General features: G+C 45.4%; 1 non-coding gene across 1 annotated transcript; it reads right to left on the reverse strand.

Moving 5' to 3' along the window:
* Positions 1-19908: 19908 nt before the first annotated feature.
* Positions 19909-20075, reverse strand: LOC138468584 (U1 spliceosomal RNA). The gene has a single exon (XR_011268349.1). It is a non-coding gene; the product is annotated as a U1 spliceosomal RNA (small nuclear RNA).
* Positions 20076-20302: the final 227 nt, after the last annotated feature.

The following is a 20302-nucleotide window of genomic DNA, read 5'->3' on the forward strand; positions in this document are numbered from 1 at the left end:
CATACCTTTTCGGATGTTAAGTAAACTGGAAGGTGAGAGCATCAGGGCGGGGTCTGAATGATAAAAGCAAGCATACTAGACGGAGGAGAAGGAGGCAACTGAGGCCGTCTCAGAGATTAATGCAATGAAGCAGACACGGCCCTGCACAGACAGGCAATGACAGGCTGAGTGAGCCTTGAACAGGGGCCTTCATGAGGGTCTGGCTTCGCCTTCTGGCTCAGGAAGTACTTTCCATTTGTTCTGGCCTTTACCCAATCGGTTCAAAGCATGGTTGGAGGTGCATCCTTATTAGGAAGGATGCAAGTGGAAGTGACTACATCCATGGTGGCCATGTTATCCAGGCAATGTATGCATGGTATGGTTGATAACACCCATTTCCCCATTTAACTACGTTGGGTTAAGGGATATTTTAGGTGGGGAATGTCAAAAATAGCAACATTTGTAACAGAAGAATTGTGAGTCACCGGGCAATGTAGCATGGGTTGGCATGCATGGGCTTGGTGGCATTGCATTAGTGGAAAGCCTAGCTTGGGCTGGCTACCCACATTTGCCTTAGTGATGTTACTGTACTTGAGAACAATCCAGCTATCTCACTTACACCTCTCACTGCTATTTCCACCACTATGTATTTGTATTGATGGTGTCTATCCTTTTGGTACTGAATGTCTCCTTTTGTTTCATCAGGGAGTAAAGCTCCCGCTGCACCTGCATGCCCGGTCAACAAGCACATGTCGCACTGTTTCCAAGCACATGTTTGATCAGACACGCGTCATTACCCCCAGTCTTCGTGGACAAGAGGCCAGATCGCTTTTCTGGTAAAAACCTAAAACGACTTGGAAGTAGGATTTTATAAGGGTAAATGCCTTAAAGGATAGTTCTGGGATTTTTTTTTTATTGTCCCTACGGTTCGGCCATGTGTTTTTAAGCATAAATCGGTAGATCGTAGAAAACTTTCCTATGGACCTTACCCGACTTTTCGTCCATTAACGCACTCGAAATCAGCCGCCATTTTATGATAATCCTATCATTTCCCCCCATCGCCCTGGCTCACCTGCTTTTGCGGCACTAAATCAAATCCCCCGCCCCTGAGCCTGACATCAGCAGACGCGTACCGCCCATTTCCCAATGCCAAAGCACGTTTCGTGTCAACAATCGCTGCGCCTCAGCTAATGAAGTGTCGCCATGGAAATGGCAGGACGCCTCTTTCCTCAATAAGTATAAACACACCGTTTCACAACACACAGCAGCAGATTTTCGATTCCATTCCTCTCTCTGTGTTACTTTGAGTATTCTGTGACTCGTTTCTGTGCTCTGGTCAGCTACCTTCGCCGCTTCTAGGCCTTGTGAACACCTGTACCATCTCTGTAAATTATTTTACTTTCTTTACCACACAATGGCTACAATAATGCCGTATATGTACGAGCCCGAGTACACCGAGGAAGAACTACTGGAAAGGCAAGCACGCGAAAACGATGGGGATTCGGACGGCAGTTGGGAGGACCAGTCAACGGATGAAGAGCCTGGACCATGTCGCATGGACGGCGTCTCCACCTGGTGCACGTGCAATCGGTGCGAGCTAATGCCAACTGAGGAGGAGAACTGCTGCTGCCGTGAAAATTCCGGGTGCTTGGCCTACATTTCAGAAGGCGAGCCAAGTCCGCAATGCATCACCGAGCTGCCAGAGTTCAGGGAAGCCTGCCTCTCACGGACCGTGTTGAGGATGATGATGGTGCTTATGCACGAACTTCGCGGCACTGTTCGTCCGCGTAATCCGAGTAACGAGTAAGTATACTCTCGTTTTGATGTCAGTGATGCCACTACTATGTCATGGTCGTCTCCCACATATAAAATTACATCTACATATCATTCGAATGCATGTAAACTGGTTCCATATTGTGCATTTTCTAGATAGAATTTTTTTCAAAGCAGAATGACATTTTTTACCTGAATCGACAGTGATAAGAAAGTTTTGTCATTTTAATACAGTTTGCATCTTTCATTTTCACAGGTGGTACAGGCTGGTGGCCTATCGTTGCTTCACTTGGTGGCTTCACGGGAGGCTCGGACATCGCGTTCGGAGAGTAATACCTGCCTGTGCGGTACTTGCCATTAGACAACATTTCCCCAGCGACAGTGGACAATACCGCGGATTTTCCCTGGATGTGCTGCAACCGGAACTTTACAATGTGTAATGTTTATTATTTATGTTCAATTGAAATTAAGATGTAAAATAAAACCCAACATATATTTTAACAATGGTTGTTTGGATTTTTTAAATGAATCTAGTGTGTCTCCATTGAATAGTCTTCCTGTGCCTTGTCTTGTCACACCACATGTCTCCGGCCAGCATCCTCCCTCACGCTGGCCGCCCACCTTCAATCCACATAACCGTTGAACCCATATGCAGCAGACATACATATGTTATTTTGCGGGTTGGCATCAAGCCTCCCGGCCTTGCCTCCTCCCCCAAAAATACTTACCACACCACTTTGTTCAAGCGTTGGCAATAAAAGGCCGTTGGATTTTATTGATACAAAACATGGTTATAGGTAAATAATCAATATGGTTTATCATAATAAATCATCCTTTTGGGCACCGGGTACAGAGATGACCCCCGCCTTGCCACCACAGGCCAGCCTGCTGCTGACTAACTGCCTAGGAAACCAGGGTCTCCAGGGTGAACTGCACCCATATATTCTCCTGGGAGGGTGAGGTATTTATAAACTCACCCCCCTGCCTTCCAAGTATTAGATCCTGCAGCCTGCCTCTTACATGCAGTTAGATGGCCTCTCCTTGGTGAGGCCCTGCGGCAAACGAGTCTTGTCTGCACGACCACCGCCCCAATCCACCCCCCCGCCCTATCAAAGGCAGTTCGCACCGGGGTACTTGTGCTGGCAAGTGGAGCTGTCAGGGAGCGATAAAGGCCAAGAGGTGCCAAAGACCATGTACACTTCAAAGTGGTCCATAGAGCATGGGTTGTTGTTCCCATGTCTACCCCCAGACCCCGTGTCTCCTGCCAAGCATCCCCCCTCACGCTGGACGGCCCCCTGCAATCCACATAAGTGTGTCTCCATTCACGAGTCTTCCTGTGTCTTGTCTGCACGACCACTGCCCCAATCCACCCCCCCACCCTATCAAAGGCAGTTCGCACCGGGGTACTTGTGCTGGCAAGTGGAGCTGTCAGGGAGCGATAAAGGCCAAGAGGTGCCAAAGACCATGTACACTTCAAAGTGGTCCATAGAGCATGGGTTGTTGTTCCCATGTCTACCCCCAGACCCCGTGTCTCCTGCCAAGCATCCCCCCTCACGCTGGACGGCCCCCTGCAATCCACATAAGTGTGTCTCCATTCACGAGTCTTCCTGTGTCTTGTCTGCACGACCACCGCCCCAATCCACCCCCCCGCCCTATCAAAGGCAGTTCGCACCGGGGTACTTGTGCTGGTAAGTGGAGCTGTCAGGGAGCGATAAAGGCCAAGAGGTGCCAAAGACCATGTACACTTCAAAGTGGTCCATAGAGCATGGGTTGTTGTTCCCATGTCTACCCCCAGACCCCGTGTCTCCTGCCAAGCATCCCCCCTCACGCTGGACGGCCCCCTGCAAACCGCATAATGCCACGACATATACACGTCATTCATTCACAAACACACCCCTGTTTCGAATTCTTTATAACCCACTTCATATTTCTAATGAGAACTACTTTGCGCTTTGCTAGTCAACCCGTGAAGGTGCTGGTTATCTGCTCTTCGTCTCTGTGAACTTCCGTGACCACTCCGAGGAAACTCGTCAGTTTGCAACCTGTGAACTGCTCCCTGTTCTACGACAAGAAACTACTCTGATCCCTGCATCTAACTGTTTGTTCGTCAAGGTAAGGCCATGTACCATAATCATTTTGCGTGCAATTTCTTTTCGTTCAAGACAGTACATGCAAGTAACTAGTCACATGTTCTGAGTTTAGTCAAATTATTTTTCAATTTTTTTAAAGTTATTCAAATACTTATCCGCATGTGAATAACGTGTATAGTTCCAAGAACCAAAACGAACCTTGCGTTGAACCTTTTATGTGTCATTTAATTTTTTAACACATTGGTATTCATAGAGAATTGTTGATCTTTACTTTTCAGAACTTTCCACAATGCCTGCCTGTTCCATTGGCGGTTGCCCTTCAAAGACCCATAATAAATCTGAAGGTATTATAATGCATGTTTTCCCTAAGACAATAGATCAGATAAGAGAATGGGTCCGATATTGCGGATATCCACCGTCTGAGCTTGAAAGTAGAGTCCTAGAAGTCTTTGCGGACAAGAGGGGTGATCGATACCGCATCTGCAGCAGGCACTTTAGCTCAGACATGTACTCCACATCATTGCTAATAAAGAAGAACACACCGCGAGCGAGGCGAAAATTGCTCGCAACCGCTATTCCCACTCTATTCGTCCACATCCCTCCACTGGTGAGTCAAGTTTATGTATTTATCTCTCGGCCTTGCGGTAGTGTGTAGCATTAGCTAACAATAATTTCCCCATTTATGTATCCACTCAATATGAAGGCGGAAGATTCTCCATCCGTGTCGTTATTGCAGTCATCAGCCACTTCAAGCGCCTATCGGGTAATCTTACTTGGCTATTCTGCCACTGACTTGTTTTATGCATGTAAATCAATAGTTTTAATTTATCGTGTAATTATTTTGCCTAATGGTACACCCTTGTACTCGTCCTCTAGTCTTTGTTTTCAGTTATAATTATTGTTATCCAAAATAATGCAAGTACTGTCTTTCAGGGAGATGCTGAGGAGTCCAACGTGTTGACGACTACCGTTGATGTCACTCAGATGCTCGAGGTACGTTTCAGGACAGTTCCATCGATGGAGATCATCAGATCTTGCATTCTTGTAGCGTGATTGTTACACACAATGTTTCTTTCGTTTTTAGCCATTGATATGTCCTTCTGTCGTCGCCCTCCTATGTGTCTTCTTTTTTCAATATTGTGTTCATTACTAATGAAAGTCCTATGTTTCAGGGAGTCGATGGAGCATTAGTCCAAGAAGAAGGGGGAGCGTGCAGTTACGGTTCGGCGCAACAGCTTGCAGAAGTGTGCACCGCAGTTACATCGTCCCTTGATGTTCTTATGCATTTCGAGGTATGGATACTGACAGTTCGATCAAGCGAAATCATATGACGTGATTACATCCGCTATACTTCCTTCTTTATTAACGCAAGTACTATGTTTCAGGGAGATGACGGAGCTTCTTCTACAAGAACATCACCCCTAGTAGTTGATGCAGATCTCTGGGTGGTGACACTTCCAACGATCGAGCAAATCGAATCAAATTTACATATCCATTATTTATTTTAGACAACTGATCGTTTGTGCAGGTCTATTTAGATGAGCCGTTCACGCCTGCACAAAGTTTCTGTTCTTTTTATCAAAATAGAAAACCATACTAATGCAATTACTGTGTTTCAGGGAGTCACTGAAGCATCATCTTCAATAATATCATCAATGGAAGTCTATGAGGAGCCCGAGGTATGGATCTTGACAGTTCCATCTAACTAGATCAACAATGCGTGAATAATTGTCGTTTGAATGTTCTACACAAAGCGTCCATTCGTGTTTTGCTATTGAGATGTACGTGGGTATTGGTCCCCAAGTACATTTTGTGTTTTCGATATTATTATACATACTAATGAAAGTTCTATGTTTCAGGGAGTCGATGGAGCGTCAGTGCGTGATGGATGTGCTTATCAGGAAAATATAGTCGTTGCAGCGCAAGAGGAAGTGGAGACATGCACACACGAGTCGGAGCAACAGCGTACGGATGTTGAAGTTCGAGGCAAGAAAGTTTCAAAGAAAAGAAAGCAAAAGAAGGTTAGTGTCCTGGTCACTATATTATGTTGTTTTTCACTGTTAATAGTTCAATACTGTAAGTTGTGTTTAAACTGAACATCCCTTTTCCAATCTGTCCTCTAGTTGCGAGTGGGTGTACGAACTAGATCTACACAGACAGTGAAGCGAACGAGAGATGTTGCTTGTCAAACCTTTTGGCAGGGACTTGAGACTGGAGATGCATCGTGCCAATGGGAAGAATATGAAGTGATTGACAACGGAGCTATACCACCACCAGCCATTGATAGTGGATGTCCTCCTGGTAGTTCGGATGCAGTCGGAGATCAATTCACAGAATCCACACCCGCGAAAACTAAGACCGCGAGAAAGTTGAAGAAATTGTTTTATTCACCCATCGCCGGAGAAGGAACAGATGTTGCAATGGAAGAGAATGAAGTGGACGACAATGAAACACCATCAATATCACTGAACATAGCGGAAGACGATATCAGAGATTCTACCTTTCATGTGAGTGACATGTCCTCAACGTTACAGGCCGAACCAGCTGGGATGCAGAGTGGCAGTATAAGGAAAGAGGCCAAATTCATTGTATTCGATAGTTGTTTGATTGATATTATTATTCGGATGAAATGTGGGCATTCGGTTGGTGGGGAAGTATGTGGGGAGTCATTGATTAATGTGACTCGTGCAATTCGAGGCACTAACCTTAAAATACATGCCACCTGTACAAAATATCATCCTTTCTCGTGGTCTGCACAACCTATGCTGGGACAACTGCCAGCAGGCAATCTACTTTGTGCAGCGGCTGCACTTTTTAGTGGTTCAAGTTTTAAAAAATTAGAGTCTTTCTTTCAGTTTGTGGGAATCCATTTCATTGCGAAAACTCAGTTCTACAAATACCAAACCGATTATCTATTTCCAGCCATTAGCGAAGCTTGGAGAATGGAAAAAATGTCTATTGATAGTACATTCGCGGGCAAACGGTTCAGGCTAGCCGGTGATGGACAGTGCGACAGCCCAGGATTTTCAGCCAAGTACTGCACCTACCACTTTCAGGACATGGAAAGTAAGAAAATTGTGAGTTCGGTGGTCGTGCAGGTGTCACAAAGTACATCCTCAGTGGCCATGGAGAAAGTTGGCTTTGTAGCATCATTGCAAGAACTACAATCGCGTGGAATGGTGATCGACCTGATAGCCATGGACAGACACGTTTCAATTGCCAAGACAATGAGAGAACAGTACAAAAATATAAATCACCAATTTGACGTTTGGCATCTTGCAAAAACAATCAATAAAAAATTGTCGGCTGCAGGTAAAAAAAAAGAAACGCAAGGTATTTCACAGTGGTCCAAGTCAATCAGCAACCATCTTTGGTGGAGCTCAAAAACATGTGGAGGGTCGTTGGAAATCCTACTGGAAAAATGGCGGTCAGTAATGCCACACTGTACAAACGTTCACCGATGGAACACGAACCAACATTTCCACAATTGTGAACATGGCCATTTGTCCACAGAGGAGGCACGGAAGAAGAAGTGGTTGATTCCTTCATCACCCACTCACAAAGCCATTGAAAAGATTGTATTTGATAAAACTATAACAAAAGCTTTGAGGGGACTCACGGAATTCTGCCACACAGGAGATTTGGAGGTGTTCCACAATATGTGCCTAAAGTACAGGCCAAAACGATTGCATTTTGGCATGGAGGGCATGATAAATCGGACTCTTCTAGCGGTCTTGACACATAACCATAATGTTGGCCGTCAACAAAGTAGGACGACCGGAACTTTAGGGACGCTTCGCTACAATAAGGCCTTCACTAAAAGAAGTAAACAATGGGTGATCAAGCCAGTGTTTGAGGATATGCAATATGAGTTTATTGAAAGACTTATTGTTGACGTCCTAGATAGGCACATAAATGGAGTTGTGAACGAACCTGTGCAGGGGACAACTGCATTGCCACCCAACATTGCCTGTGTTCCATGTCCACCTAAAGAAGAGCTCATTGAGAAATACACATCACGGTTTAAATGATTGTAATTTGATTGTCTGTTCTCTCGAGTCTCCTCATGTTGCAGGACCATTGAATATGTGTATCTATGTATTGTGTAAATAAAAGTGATTGCTCAGTGTACATGCAATGTGTCTCTCCACCGTTGCCCCTCCCTTCACTGTGCAGTTGTGCGAACCACCCGGGTGTCACCTGTGACTTTGCTCTGGAGTCTCCTCATGTCGCAGGCCCATTGAATATGTGTAGCTATGTATTGTGTAAATAAAAGTGATTGCTCAGTGTACATGCAATGTGTCTCTCCAACCTTGTTCATTTGCGCATTAAATTAAACCAAACAGTAATATAAATCATTTTTCAAAAAATATAGAATGTCTCCGTATTTATGGTTCTGTTGGGCTGCAAAGCACGCAGACAAAATGCAAAGATGGAGTGTAAATTTCAAGTCCTGTGAGATGGCCTTAAACTGAATGTAGCTAACTAGGAATGTGTGCTCGTTCAAAGTGAAGGTCAGCTGCTTTGATTTTTTCTCGGGTGCCAGAATGGCCCACGACTCAGTATAAGGTTCTATTGTTATTTGACCTTGACAGGCCGGGACCACGTAAGAAACGATAATGAATATAATTTCAGAAACGAAAGCCATTTCATGTTCGTTCATTAGAAGAAATAACGTCGGCATAGAAGGAGTGGTATTTCGGGGCTGCCCTACGCACAGACACAATGGAAAATGCAAATATAATGTAAGTAACTCTTTAGATGAGTTTATACCGCAATTTAATTACTATACAGTAGCTTACCGCGCACTAGAACCGTCTCCTTTTACGGAAGCACCTCAAAACCTACCTCTTTGCTTCTGCTTTCTCTCCCCCTCTCCCCTGCTACAACTGGTCCACTGTCTACGAACTCGGTCCTGGGCCCTTCCACTCTCCACCTGCACTCCCTGTCAACCCCTGCACTGGGGGACTGTCTCAGTATCCTACAGCCCCCCCTTGACGTATAAAACCCAGTTGCACTGTCCTAGCTATGAAATAATTTCCCGACCTAATATATAAAATGAATAATTTTAATAAAGATCTGATGGTGAGACTAATTTCATTTTTTATGTTTTTCAAACAGGTACTTCATCCATTACTGTCTGTGTCACGAGTACCAGACACCGGCGGATGGCTTCTATAATCGCCAATTGCTTATCCGCGTGAACAACGTTAGCACCCTGACCATTTTGTGGGACGATCGCCAAGTACAAGTATGCCCTTACGCGGTACTAACGGCTAGATGCAACATACAGACCGTTGTGGTGGCCTAGTGCCTCGTTGTTGGAACAGCCATGCGATTATCAGTGCGACCGAAGAGCTTATTTTATCGTAAACCAACACCCTGTGTACTGCACACGAACATCGCTTGCCTCAAGACGAACTATTTTGGATCGAGAGCAAAGAAAAATGCAAATCGCTGAATATTCTCTAAAAATGTACTTTGCCAAATGTACAATCTTGCAGTTTGCTTTTAAACCACAGTTTCATATTCCGAATTGTGGCGCTGTATTGTGAGATGATCTAAGACCCTGTGTACAGCAAAGGAACATCGCGTGCCTCAAAACGAACTTTTTGGAACGTGAGCAAATAAAAATGAAAATCGCTGAATATTCTCTAAACATTTGATGTCAAATAAATGTACTTTACCAAATTTACAATCTTGCGGTTTGATTTAAAAGTACAGTTTCATATTCCGAATTGTGGCGCGCTGTGTTGTGAGCTGATCTGTGTTGATTTCCGGGTTCTGTGTGGAGTCGCGTAGAAGACGCCTGGGCGCGTTTGCCTACGCAGCACAGTCACGTCACGGATAGAGGCGGGGAATATGAATGTTTTGATAAAGTCTGTTTCAGGGGCGGGGGATTTGATTTAGTGCCGCAAAAGCAGGTGAGCCAGGGCGATGGGGGGAAATGATAGGATTATCATAAAATGGCGGCTGATTTCGAGTGCGTTAATGGACGAAAAGTCGGGTAAGGTCCATAGGAAAGTTTTCTACGATCTACCGATTTATGCTTAAAAACACATGGCCGAACCGTAGGGACAATAAAAAAAAAATCCCGGAACTCTCCTTTAATCAATTGGCAGCCGGGGTTTAATACCCTGCAAATCTCCACCCCCCCCCCACCGCCCGACTATCAAGTAGACATTAGTGAGCGTGTTTTGTTTTTATGCATGCCCTATTTCATTTTTGTCTGTGTTAATGTATTGGTTCTGCCTGCATCAAGGTTTGTCAAACAGTATCTCACTGCGGTCATTTGAATTTTTGTATTCTGCATAAAGTCTTGTCAAACAGTATTTTACTGTGGTCAGCTGAGGTTTTATTGCTGTAAATGTTATTATGTACACAGCTCCTGCAACCCAGTAGGATATAAACACAAAGCACCACATACGTCTTCATTTACCACTTGAACCACTAAAGCAGTTGAGTTTGTTTTTCACCAATGGGGGTCAACGTGCCTGCTTCAAGTACTGAACAGGGCATGCAACTGTTCAGCCACCCACTTCGAGCAGCAAGGCTTGAGGAAATAGTCCTATCAAACTCATAGGCGTTCAGGTGCACATAGTTCCTGTTGCTTGTGCACAGGATACATTCCGCAGAAAGCCTCAATCAAATGGGACTGGGCTATGCCAAGTTTATCAACCCCGATTAGCGTTGACAGTATGACATTTTTGTCCAGGTCCAGTCTAAAGTCAAAATAGTTTTTTATTTGACATTCTTTATTCATACAGAGTCTGAACCACTGGATCTGGCAGGGCATCAGTAGTGCCGGGGAACTAGAAGAGGTCTACCTTAATGAGGTCTCTGTTCCAGAGAGTGTGCTAAGAGCCTCATCATGAGTTTGGCGGTAACCGTTAAATGCGGGGGTAACGCTGTTACTGCTGCATTTAAGGATCTGCCAAATCACGGGTTTGGCTGCATTTACCCTCAGTTCTGAGCTGGGGGTAAACGTGCTAGGAATTTGCTGCTTTTTGGTTCTCTTACGGCACGGTAATACCGCCGACGGTAGTTGTGAAGAAAATTCCCCATTGGGCCCAATGGGGAATGGGGAATTCCCAAATGGGCCCAATGGGGAATTACTGTTCCGCCAAACCCGTGATACAGCGCTAATAACGCTGGGAGGTTTGGCAGTAACACTATGACCCCTGGTGGTATCCTGGCAGTAATACCGCCGGGATACCGCCCAACTCGTGATGAGGCCATAACACATATCCGATTTCAGATTCCAGGTGCCAGGAAATATTGTCAAAGCCCTAGTTTGACTATCATTCATCATACAGTATATTCCTATAGTATTGCCTGTTTGCACAATCTCAGTGTATTTACTATGGTAAATGCCTGGATAGTCCTAGTTTGCATACAGCATACAAATACTCCCATACATTTCCACACAGTAAAGTATATTACCAGTGTCACTGTAAAACTACATTTTGGGCACTGTTTCGTAGAATAGGAGAGATATAGTAATATCTAGGAGGCTGACCTTCTTGGTGAAACCCCCTTCTCCAAAAGGTACAAGGGTACTTTTCAATGTCTTGCCACCCACGTACACTTTGTTGCCTTACCCAACCATGATCCCTTCCAAAGCATGGTCGCTAAAAAGCTTTTTATCTTTTAACGTAAGGAATTTACATAATGGAACTTCCGATGATGTGCCATTGGATGGAGAGATTCCAAGTGTCAAGAGTGAACTTAGTTTTTTTCATGAGCCAAACTATTAATACCACCAACCTCAAAATAGAGGCCAACACGTTCTACACCATACCATGCAAAAAGCTCAACTTTGTTAGATCTGAAATGCCTGTCAGGAAAAACAAAAGTCCTCAAAAGAGAAAGGAGAATGCCCACTAAAAAGCCAAGAAAATTCTAGCACCTCTGAAGGAGAACAAAGTCCACTTCACTGTTCAACCCAAGTTGGCATGTACATTGTGTTATTCGCTTTACAGTGTCTATCTTTCCGGTCTTTTTCCTTATAAGAAACTAGTGTTGAGATGGTTCTCTGGTATGCCAGAGGTCGTCTAGGGGTCCGCTTGACTCTCAAGGGCCCAACACCCTTCCCAGAATAAACAGAGAACTCAGCCAACAGCAAGTTAGAACTGCGGTTTATTACAAAAAAACAACAGGGATCATACAAGACAATCAAGATTCTCCGAGACCACTCAGCTTTACAATGCATGCTACCAGGTTTTGTGGTGACATTGCGTCATCACCTGGGCCCTTCTCCAAAAACCTATCCCCAATGTGGATTGGGTGCTAGGAGTGGTATCCCTTATGGAAGTACCATATATAGGTTATTCTGCTGGTCCTTGCATGTCAGGTGGCTGGCCTGTCCCGTCCCCTAGAAACGATCTATTACATTGTTGCAGAGTTGTGGGCTTACCATCGGTTCTTTGCCCCTTGCCATCCACCCCTGGTATTCTATTTCGTGATTGGCTAGAGCTGATCTCCCCAGGCCTCGGACTCTATTCAGTTCTCAGCTCTCTGTGTACCTCTTTAAGGTGATGTGAAATGTCTATGGCCCTCATTACAACTCTGGCGGTAGCCGTGCCGTTAAAAACGGCACCGGAGTTGGATTTTTTCCGGCACCCGTGAATGGGCAAGAACCGGGTCATGCCGAGTTAGGGCATGAATGGGCTGAATGGGGATGGGGACGTCGGATGCACCGGCACATTCAGAGTTGTGCAGATGCATCCGATGTGCTCTGCTCGCGGGTGCCGTTACACCCGCCAGGAAAAACCTGGCGGGTGAAACGGTTCCCGCAAGCAGAGCCCATAGTATGGCGGTCCAGAAAGTATGGTACCGGCATGCTTAACAGTATCGTACTTCCCAGACCGCCATGCTCGTAATGAGGGCCTATGTGTTTGTATTGTATCTGGTAATGTACCACCTTTGCCTATGAGACTGTGCCTCCAGGTTGCAACACTTGTTTCACTCTGCGTCTGGTTTGCTGGGATTGGCTCTCCTTTCCCACTGTGGGTGAATGCCCATTGTCTTGCTTGGCTGCATCACATGCTTGTAGACCACAAAATCGAGCTCTTGAGCCTGCATTTATGAGGATGTATTCAATTTTTATGCCTCTGGTCCCTTTGTCGTCTAGAGTTTGGAATGTGACTGTTTATCTCTAACTTTGACTGCGAGCTTGCTTCGCGCTCCGTGCAGCCTGAATCAGCTCCTCCTGTCTTGTGTTCTGTGGCTTGAGGCCTTCTGTAATTTTCCTTAGACGTATAATATGATTTCTACATGCTCCTTTTATACTAAGTAACCTAAAGGTTAGTCACATATGGTCTTACCAGGCTCCATACATACTCCTGTAGTTCCATAGGGTATTTTGTCATAAGTATCTGCAAGCTTGCTCGGGATCTCTTGTTGCCTTAAGTTTCTGTGTTACTTCATTTGGCTAGTGAAAAAAAAAGAAAGCTTTCACAGTATGTATATGTTTCCATCCTCTAACTATAGAACTGTGTAAGCATGTTCTTAGTGTATACAAATGTGTGTTCGTGTAATGCAGTGCAGGACTGCGAGTGTGCTTCATGGCTAACGCTGCTATGTCGTGGTGTCTCTAATGATGTCAGCATAATGGCTTCTTGGTGCTTAATCAAGACTGTCCAGGTTTTTTGGATGGCGATGCAGGTGAGTGCATGTGTGCCTGGGCCTCCTGAGCCTCGATTTGTGTTTCTCCCACAATCATCTGTGCCCCCAGCCCTCGTTCCAAGCTCCATCTCCCCTTCCTTTCCCTCCCTCCCTCCCACCTCCCAGCCCTCCCCTACTCCATTGTGATTGGTTGTTTGCTCAGGCACCTCCAAAGGCTGTATTCCCGCACTGCTCCCTGCTTGCCTGTTTTTTGGATGGCGATGCAGGTGAGTGCAAATGTGCCTGGGCCTCCTGGGACTCGATTTGTGTTGTTCCCACAATCATCTGAGCCCCCCAGCCCTCGTTCCGAGCTCCATCTCCCCTTCCTTTCCCTCCTTCCCTCCCGCCTCCCATCCTGCCCCCACTCCATTGTGATTGGTTGTTTCTCTCGGGCACCACGAAAGGCTGTATTCCGGCACTGCTCCCTGCTCGCTTGTTTTTTGGATGGCGATGCAGGTGAGTGCACATGTGCCTGGTCCTCCTGGGCCTCGATTTCTTTTGTTAACACAATCATCTGTGACCCCAGCCCTCATTCTGAGCTCCATCTCCCCTTCCTTTCCCTCTCTCCCTCCTGCCTCTCAGCCTGCCCCCGACCCTGATTGGATAAATAGACGGCCTTACCTGGCCTTCCCAGGGCAACCCTCTGCCCGTGCAGCCCCATGTGCTAAGGGCCCCAAGGCAAAGGGTGACTCCAACAGAGGCGGCTCCAGGTTGTGTCTGCAGGTGTTCGCAGGTGAAGCCAGCGACCACCCGTCAACCAGCAGCAACCGCCAAAGTAAGTGTGGCATGGGTGGGGAGTAGAACAAATACTCTACTCCAGAAAACCCTGCCACTCAACATTACCTTACCTTAGAACTGTCATTGTTAGCAATGCCGTACCTAATTAGAATTGTGAACATAAGTCTGCGCCAGAACCAGACAGGATTGTGATTGTTTGCAATGCCACACTTAGTTAGAATTGTGAATATTTGCCTGCGCCAGATCCAGAGAGGATTTTGATTGTTTGCAATGCCACACTTAGTTAGAATTGTGAACATTAGCCTGCGCCAGACCCAGACAGGAGTGTGATTGTTAGCAATGCAGCTCCTAATTAGAAGTGTGAACATTAGCCTGCGCCAGACCAAGACAGGATTGTGATTGTTAGCAATGTCACACTCAGTTAGATTGTGAACATTAGCTTGTGCCAGACCCGGATAGGATTGTGATTGTTTGCAATGCCACACTTAGTGAGATTTGTGAACATTAGCCTGCGTCAGACCCAGACAGGATTGTGATTGTCAGCAATGCCACTCCTAATTAGAATTGTGAACATTAGCCTGCGCTAGACCGAGACAGGATTGTGATTGTTTGCAATGCCACACTTAGTTAGAATTGTGAACATTAGCCTGCGCCAGACCCAGACAGGATTATGATTGTTGGCAATGCCACACCTAATTAGAATTGTGAACATTAGCCTGCGCCAGACCCATACAGGTTTGTGATTGTTACCAATGCCACACTCAGTTAGAAGTGTGAACATTAGCCTGCGTCAGACCCAGACAGGATTGTAACTGTTAGCAATGCCACACTCAGTTAGAATTGTGAACATTAGCCTGCACCAGACCCAGACAGGATTATGATTATTAGCAATGCCACACTCAGTTAGAATTGTGAACTTTAGCATGTGCCAGACCCAGACAGGAATGTGATTGTTAGCAATGCCGCACTTAGTTAGAATTGTGAACATTGGCCTGCGCCGTATCCAGACAGGATTGTGATTGTTGTCAGTGGTGCACCTGGTTGGAATTGTAAACATTGGCCTGCGCCAGACCCAGATGGAATTGTGAATGTTAGCAATGCCACATTTCGCAAGAATTGTGAACATTAGCCTTCGCCAGACCCAAACAGAATTATGAGTGATGGTAATGCCAAACCTAGTTAGAATTGTGAACATTGGCTACATCACACCTAGACAGATGGTAAATGTCGGCAAGTGCCACACTTAGATAGAAGAACAAATAGTATCAGTAACGTCAACCTAGAAATTGCTCCAGCTGCATTGGTTCAGAAACCCACCCAAACACTCCCATCCCATATCATTACACTTACTCTCTACTCTACACCATCACACAATTAGATTGCAGCTATACCCCTGATCAATTCTGCCTAGCTGTTCACATACAAACATTACCCCATGAACACCTCATCACTCTAATAAAACGCAGCTATCCCATGACATTCCGGCCTAGCTGCTCATATAAGCGTCTTACAGGCCTAACGCAGCCAGAACCCAGCCTGGGTGTCCACCCACCAGACTGCACACATTCAACTGATATCTTCACCACCACATCTAACGCTAGTATGCAGCCACCATCTGGCAATTACATCAGCTGCACACATAACTGGTGCACCCACACACACTACGACACGTCTCTCTCTACTGACCTGGAATGTGTTCAACCTACCAGCGCTTTGAGATCATACCAATGATATATAGAGAGCTATATAAATGGCAAATAACATAACATAACATTAGGTTATTCCCATTGACAACCACAGTTGATTCTTCTATACCTGTAAAGATATGTACTAGATTAGGTCTGTAGGGCTGGCTGAGGGGATACCTTTCTGTATACATGTCAGCCAGTGGAGCATTGGAGATTCGTACGAAATTAGATGTGTGACTCCGAGTGTTCCTGGCTCGTCATCCTGTCATGTTCCTGGGGGTGAAGAGGGTCATTCCTGGGACCCTCTATTCACTAGCACAAATTGTAATGGCATTGGAAGAGTTGTATGTCGGGTTGGCATATTGTGCATTGTGTTCTTTCCATTTTTAAGGGTGTAGTTAATTTTCTATTGGCATTGAGAGGGTTTGATATGGCGGTTCACTACTATGTATTGTTGTGTTCTTCCAATGTGTGATAGCTCAAGACATTAAATGCAGTATGTTTCTTTTCCCCAACTTCCTCAAATGGATATTATTTTGGAGGAGGCGTGGATGACTTGAACAGAGTGGGAAATTTAGCAGTGGCCAGAACTGCCTGCCAGCAATCTTCCAGATGGAGTAGAGGTGCAAGATGTTCACAATAACTTGGCGGACCACACCATTGTGAGACAAAAGGACGGGGTCAGAGCGTGTCCACAATCTCCGTGATGAAGCCGATGCTGGCAAAGTGCAGGAGTGGCATTTGAATGAATGAAGAGAATGGGGTTTCAGGGCCACCACAAATCCTGGCATCTACAAGGTGGTCCATGCCACAGACAGTCCTGAATACAAAGAGGAGTTTCGCTGAAATGTGCAGGCAGAAGTTGCTTTTATGCCTCTTAAGGAGTAATAAGCACATGTTGAGGAAGACTGTACAAAAGCAGCCTGGGGAGATAGCAGCGAAGGTCAAGCTGCAGAGAGAAACACAGAGGGAAGTGTCTGGTGCTTTAGATATACATTGTATTGTTGTGGGAAAAGCCCCAGGAGAAAGAGACCATGGTCATAACTACTACCTTAGCCTTCCATGTGTTCCACCCCAACACTGCAGCACTCCACCTCTCTCAAATGGCACATCCAATTCTTCTTCTATATGCCTTTTTCACTCATCCCAGAGCCCCATTCTCTCCTTCACACTCTGCCCATCATCTCCTCGATACCCTACTGACACAACATGATTGTTGATACCCTCATTACACCTATCGCCTTGGCATCATCACCCATGACACCATCACCATACCACCTCTCACCTGTAATTTATTTATTGGCACACCAGTAACCACATGCCCTTGGCTTAATCCCTGCCTTGGTATCTCCCTATGGTAGCACGGATCTCTTGCCACCACCCCATCATTGTAAGGAAGAAGAACATAGATGTCCCATTGCCTGACTTTCCATTGTGGTCCATTGCTGAGGAGGATGAGTAGGACTTTGTTAGCATATGCAACCACTCTCTGAGTAAGAAGGATAACATTCTATTCAAATATCTGGCCATGGTAGAACAGTATCCAAAGTGGTTTTAAAATCTATCGTTAATTGGTCAGATCACAATGTTCATACAGGATTGCATCCAGTACTACAAGGGACAGATGAATGAATTATTGAAAATGCATCAATGAAAGGCCTGGCCACTCCTCCCACTCCCCCATTGTTAATGTCAGCATACCCTTGTCAGGCACATTTCTATCCCATCCTCCTCCAGGTCACACACACATTCATCAAACCTCTGACTCTCCCTGACACGGGACAAAACTCCCACCTCTTATCGAACCCCCAATAAGTGCAGCCTCATTTATTCATTCATGCATTTATTTAATTGATTATTTATTTCTAACAAAATATCTGTTCTATTAATAGGTGCACATTATGTGTTTTTTCTCTCCCTGTCTGTCTGATTGGGGCCAGACATCAGTTGATATTACTAAGCATTGTGGGTAAACAAGTAACCTGTGGACAAAATGATAATCTGGGGGCTGTTGGACGGAACACAAAGATCTCTCACATCTCCCATCACCCCCAGCTAGTATGTCAATGGTTGATACAATGTATAGCCTAAAAGATCTGGAAATTGGGTTCAGTAAAACTGATGTTTTCACTGGTCAAATTATTAATCATATATACAGTAAGGAGAAGCAAAAGTACCATCCCCTGCACCATGCCTTCCAGAAACATTATACAGAAAAATGAAAGACAACACACCTACTGTCTACAATACACAGTGGGGCTCATAACAAGCTTGGTGGTATGCCAGCGATAAATCTGCCGAGATACCACCAAACTGTACTAATATTACTGCCTCTTGGCCGCAAGTGGCATGCCAGTGTTAGTTCTCATTTAAATGGAGTCCAATAGACTACATGGAGTTTTCGGTGGAGTAACTACAGCGATAATTCCGCTGGTATCATTCTGCTGAAATTTGGAGGAAAGTTGGCTGATTCACCTCCCACTCATAGCTGAAGGTGAATCCTCCAACTTTCCAACAAACTCATAGTTGGGCAGTACGGTAATACAGTGGTATACGGTAATTCCGCCGCATTTTCCCCACACCGCCCAACTTGTAATGAGGCCCAGTGTCTGGTCACATTTACAGAATACGTTTGCTGCTCACACGCTCTACAAATCTTCATGCTGTTCTACTCCATCCGCCTAGCGACATCACGCAGGCTGGCTCTCTATGTCGACAATACCCCTCCTCAAATTCTTCCTCCTGTTATTAAATCCATTCTCAATCCCTACTCATTATGACAGTTCCCCTCCTCCCTGCACCGCTACCTGGGTTCCCCTTCTTCAACTTCCTTGTGCCCCATCACTGCAAGTATCTGTCTCTGGAAATCACAAGCATAGCTACTCCCGTGGCCTTCAAAACTACCCTCATAACACTCCTTCTATCCAGGTAGGGAGCCCCAGAAGCTTGTGAATAAGTCATCTCTCCTCCTAGCAGCCACCTTCCTCCAGTAATGTCAACCGGCATCAGGGGAGTTGCTAGGTTTGGAAAAGACCCGGGGCTAAGCCGATGTCGGAACTTTTGGGACTGGGGCTAGCTAGTCTTTTGGCTGTAGCTCCTGAGATTCTATCCAGGGCTACAACCAAAAGATCAGGGGCTATAGCCCCTTTAGCACCCCCCCTAGCAACGCCCCTGCCCGGCATTGTACACATGCAAACAACTGAGCTCATTCTAAATCATTTCAGCTTCTGTATATGATGTACATATGTGCAGTTAGTCTGTGAAGTCCAGAATCAATGTTCTTAAGTGAATATTCCACCCCCATCACTGGATTATCACTTTCACGTGTTGTAACGCATCCTGCATGGGTTTGCTCTTCTCAATGTAATGCTCTTTTAGTACAGCATGTATCACCAAAGAGCTCACCCTCTGACCCAATAAATACACAACCCAAAAAAACACAAGTGTATTGTATTGTTCATATCTGATGCACTTGGCTTTAAGTTCAATAAGTTGTATTGTTTCGTGGAAGAAGAGCTGAGCAAGTTCTATTGCCCCACTTATGTTGACACAGGGCGCGAGCAACGGTGTTGGCTTTGATCAGACTGAACCCTTTACAGTTAGGGTGCCACACCTTCACCTGCACCTGCCTCACGTGTTTTCAGGTGGCCAATGTCCACACATTTTATTGTGATTGTTATTCAACCACTTTCAATATTGTTATGTGTGCGTAATAAGCAATAACGCCTCTGAACGGCCTGCGGACATGTTCGATGTTGCTCCTTGTTTAGACTTCTTATGAGGAAAGGTTGCGTGCCTGAAATGGTAGTTCTCCTTAGTGGGCATATTCATAAACGCTGGGATATTTGTCTAGGAAAAGGGGAATACCAGGAAACACGTTTCAGAAATATAACGTTACAATGAAAAAAGAATGTTAGGAACAACGATGGAACTGCAAAAGACTTGTGATAGTGACATGTTTTTATTTATTTTTTAGGGGGAAAGCACGAACGCAGTCCCCCACTACCAGAAATAATGCAGTGGAGTATCCCGCATTTGGGGACATCGCAGGGGTCAGCAAATCCGATGTGCAATGGATGAGCCTGACCCTGGGAGATTTGCCTTTGTGATCAGAAATGCTTTGCTCCCAGCCCTTCAGCATTCACAGTGCCCTGGACCAGCTGAGCCTGCTGCATGGTTCCATCGGCAGCCCCTTTAGTTGGTGCCAATTCTTTCTCTGATATAGAGGAGATTGGTTGGGTCGGTCATTAATAATATAACTATAATGATGCACTACTGAAAGAGATAAGTAACTTATGCTGTTCCATCAATCATGTTTGCTAGGAAAGAATAGCTAGTGGTGCCCGCTATCGCACTGGGTGGAGGGAT

This window comes from Ambystoma mexicanum, chromosome 4q (assembly GCF_040938575.1).
Source record: "Ambystoma mexicanum isolate Mex_15411 chromosome 4q, UKY_AmexF1_1, whole genome shotgun sequence".
Lineage (NCBI taxonomy): Eukaryota > Metazoa > Chordata > Amphibia > Caudata > Ambystomatidae > Ambystoma > Ambystoma mexicanum.